Source organism: Kryptolebias marmoratus, linkage group LG5 (assembly GCF_001649575.2).
Source record: "Kryptolebias marmoratus isolate JLee-2015 linkage group LG5, ASM164957v2, whole genome shotgun sequence".
Lineage (NCBI taxonomy): Eukaryota > Metazoa > Chordata > Actinopteri > Cyprinodontiformes > Rivulidae > Kryptolebias > Kryptolebias marmoratus.
The window spans coordinates 267,998-272,511 of record NC_051434.1 but is presented as its reverse complement, the minus strand read 5'-3'; the positions used below and the strand labels follow the sequence as shown (position 1 = coordinate 272,511).

The window sequence follows — 4,514 nt, the reverse complement described above, 5'->3', positions numbered from 1 at the left end:
ACTCTTCTTTCCAGCGTTGCTTCAGCTCAGCTCTCTGAGGTTCTGGTTCTGGACCGTTCTGCTGTGTTTGGGATCATTGTCCTGTTTGTTGGACAGATGGCCTCACATCTGACTCCAGAATCAGCCCAAACCATCAGCCCTCCACCACCGTGCTGACAGCTGGGAGGAGTGTTTTCCTGAAGGTCAATGGCCTCTAAAAGAAATAATTCTCATTAAAATGTTGAGTTTTCCATCAATCTGTCTAAATTACATCCAGTCCTGGGATGATTAGCTGCTGTCCTGAATTCACTCTGTGAAATGAGGGAGTCCACATAGTTTGGAAATGACCTTTGACTTTTTTTTTAGATCGATAGACAACAACAGTTGCTTCAGAACAGGAACTAACAGTTTTAACAGAGTCCTGACTGCATTGTTCTGCAGCAGATTAAAGAGCTCACGAGGAATTATTGGATGAAGAAGTGCCTCCTGTTGTTATTAAAGTAACTGTAAGCAGAGGGGAATTAATGGGTTGCTGTTGAGAGAAACATGCAAACAAGCTGTAACTGAATGCATAAAGTGCCTCTCTGATTACGCAGTGAAGGGATTCAACACAAACTGAGGATAAACAATGAATAATATAAGACTAAGACAAACACACTGAGGAGGAATTAGTGTCGCTGCTGGAAGTGTTCTTACAGGAACATGCCAGAACTCTTGTTCTGAATTCAATCTACCAGAAACAGGCCTGTGACTCATTCTGGGCTCTAGACTCTAATTCACTTAAATTCAACTATTAATAATTCATGTTAAGTACTCTGATTCTAGCTCTGGTTTGTTCTTTTTTGTTTCCTTGAGTACAAAGTTTGTTGGTTTTTGGAATTCTTGTTGAATTCTGTGTTCATGTGAAAGTGCAAATATGTAGCTACACTATCTGAGTGCACAGAACCTTTTTCCTCCTGGAGAAGCAGCTTCCACATCCTAAAACTGGATCTGATTGGTCGTCTCTCATGGACTGGGTAACCTTACTAACCCCCAAGAAGCAGTCAAATAAACATCCTGCAGTTTTATCCAAGCCTCTGACATTAGGGTCATGTGACTCAGAAACGACTGAGTGTTCAGAAGTTTAAAAGCACCTCAGAGAGATCAGCGTGTCTGAGGGGGATGAACTAAGACCGACTCAGGCAACAAATTCTGTGCTTTCTCACTCGACACGTCTCAGCTCAGCAGGAGAGAGCTGCTGCTGACCTTCAGGAGACAACATTTACATCTTATCAGCCACGTGATGGGGTTTATCAGCTGTGGTTGGATCATGGGAATGTGTCTTTGTGTGATTGTTCTGTGAACTCTGCAGCTTAAAAAATCTCATTTTCTGTGCTGGTTCAGATTTTTCATGTAGATTGCTTTTATAATGCACTTATCAGCATGACACACAAACAGAAATACACATTTGAACAGTAAATTCTCACCTTTCTATCTGCCCTCACACACACACACACACTCACACACTCTGTGCCCAGTTTAGCAATGATCACTGCAGGGAAGGTGATCTTTATTTAAATCCAGTTGCTGCGCTCGCGCCTAATCTTCTCCCTCAGAAAGGACCGATTTCTCTGCACTGTTTCACTCACTGATGTGATTTACACCAGAAGGCTGAGGAAGAGGAGGGAGCAGAAGACCGATGAAGGCAGGGGGTAAAACTGACTGATGGGAGCTGGATGTGAGTCTTTGAAAATGAAAGATCAGGAGAGAACACAGCTGTAAATTAGTGAGTGAATATTTCTGTTTGTGTTGAAGCTCAAAGCTGTAGGTCCAATTTGAAAAGAGGAAGACTCTGAGGAAGAGGAGGGTGTAGTGGAAACATTCATTCTGAAAGGAGCTGGAAAGCCTGGACTGAAGAGCAGCTGATGGATGAAATCACTCAAACATGCCAGAATCCCCAGGAAACTGTAATAAACCGGAAGAAAAAACAGCCAAATATGTCTCCCTTTGAAATGGGAAAACTGACTTTACCAGAATTTTAAGTGCATGTGTCGAATCACACGAACATGAAAATGTTTGCTTCTTATAAAGCCATGAGCCTGCGGTTTAATGATGAGCACATGTGGTTGGTTAGTTTGATCTCCTGTGTTCGTCAGGCACTTTGACTGAATCTTGGCGTGTTCTCCCCTCCACCTTAGTTCAGGCCTTCTGCATGGTCAAATAACATCAGTGAGATCATTCCTATGAAACTCTTCCTCTCCTCCTTTTCTTTGTCTTCATCCTTCAGTCGTTCTTTCTCAAAGACAAAAAGTTTCCCCCCTGTCTGAGAGTTTGGATCGATCCGTCTCCAGGACCACCCATCAGTGTCCTCGACCGCTGGGTTCAACCATTAAACTCTGCATGGGGGGATTACGCCTTGTTCCTCTCTGCATTTCCATTGGCTAATCTTCCTCTGCTCCCCACCTGACTCTGTCCTCTTCATCGTTTAAGCCTGTGTGTGTCTGTGATCGATACTTCCTTTTCCGTCTCCTGTCTCCTCCCTGCCTGCCTGCCTCCTCTGCTGTCCTGGCGTCCTTCAGATGATCTCATGTGTTTGTCAGAGACCCTCGCTAAAATTCACAGGAGGAAGATGCCAATTAGTGCTCAGACAGCAGCTACTTCAGCTGCCAGCTGCTGCGTCTGAGTGCTCCATATGACTTCTGTTTCAACAGTTTCTCACCACAAAGTGGAACAAAAGTTAAAGTCATCTGAGTCCCCCCGTTTTCTCCAAGCTGAGTCAATACACCCTCAGTAACCCCTGGTGGCAAAGCTCCTCTGTCCTCTCCTCTTTACCTCCACCAGGAAAAAATGAGAAAAACATAAGAGATCAGACTTTTACATCATAAGAGAATGTGTGTTTGTTTCTGAAGGTCTGAATTATGATCGTTTGGAGAGCTCCTGTTAAAATAATAAACTTTCAAAAATTGAGCTCACCCACCTGTGTGCTGGCTTTGGAGACGTGATGATGGTCAGAGGCTGGCATGTTGTCTCCCTGCTGATGGAACAACAGCTGGAACTGTTCTCACTGGTTTCTCTGCTGGAGTTCAGCAGATGTTAGCTGATCGGTTCTGTAAACAGCCTGCAGGCAGAGGAAGGTTGTGGACCCAACCTGAAGTTTGCTTTTATCTGAGCTCTTTTTATTCTTCTCACTTCTTTTTTCATCATAATCTGTGTTTCCTCCAGAAGTCTTTGTAAACCATGTTTAACCTCAGACACATCCACAGGATCCTTTCCTCTGCCAAAGCTTGGGCCTCGGAGAAATGCTGCATCCCGTCTGGGCCTCTTTTTGTCCTGGAACCTGTTAGAGCTCAGCTGTGGGTTCAATCTTCTTTCACTCTGAGTTATTGTAGATCACACACACACACGTACACACACCTACCGGGTGTGTGTGTTGTGCTGGACACAGCCCAGCTGCAGCCTCATTTTGGCCTCATTACTTCACTCCTCCCAACTTTACATAATCACTGTTTCCCCAGAATTCATCTTTAACTGCTGTCTCTGCAGAGCAAACACACCGTCCTACAGGACACTGTCCTACAGGACAGTGTCTCTGCAGGACAGTGTCTCTGCAGGACAGTGTCTCACACACACCGTCCTACAGGACACTGTCCTCTGCAGAGCAAACACACACCGTCCTACAGGACACTGTCCTACAGGACAGTGTCTCTGCAGGACAGTGTCTCTGCAGGACAGTGTCTCACACACACCGTCCTACAGGACACTGTCCTCTGCAGAGCAAACACACACTGTCCTACAGGACAGTGTCTCTGCAGGACAGTGTCTCACACACACCGTCCTACAGGACAGTGTCTCACACACACCGTCCTGCAGGACAGCTAAATGATTTTCATCTTATGCACCTGAATGATGGACGTTTCAGTCCAGCCATGTCCTGCTTTAGGACACCTGGGAGGACATGGCTGGACTGAGTTTCTGGTCCCTGCAGAAATTAGATCCAAATACTTCTGAGAAACTCTTTTCTGTGGAAGTTTTGTAAATACAATTGAAGAAACACCCAGATTTATAAAACACTATTTCATAAATCTGATTTAAGTAGTTTAGTCTCAGATAATCTTTCCCTGAAAGATTAACTTTATTTTTTAATCTGTTAAATTGGTCAAAACAGATTTTATTGTAAACTAAATTGTTTTTACTTGTTTTGTCAGATGAAAAAAATGTTTTTTTTTTGCAGCTAATCCTGTCAGAAATACAAATCACTTTGTGGAAAAACAATGAAGGTGGTGAAAATGATGAAGTTTTCTAGAATAAAATTCTTCTGAATGTGTTGCGTTTTTCTTTCATCACTTTGGATGGAATTATCTCCTAAATGTAAAGAAATTAGGGAGAAAAAAGGAAATCTTCTCTGAAATAGTCAACCCAGAATAAAATCAGCAGAACCAGAAAGTTGGTTAAGAAGAAAGGAAACATTTTTCTGCCTTTTAGGCCTTCACGTTTTCAGCTGAGGAGGAGGAGGAGGAGGAGGAGGAGGAGGAGGAGGAGGAGGAGGAGGAGGAGGT

General features: G+C 43.8%; 1 protein-coding gene across 1 annotated transcript in view; it reads left to right on the top strand.

Moving 5' to 3' along the window:
* LOC108249348 (ephrin type-A receptor 7) overlaps positions 1-4,514 on the top strand; it is a 114,752-nt gene that overhangs the window by 61,443 nt on the left and 48,795 nt on the right. The window lies entirely within an intron of this gene.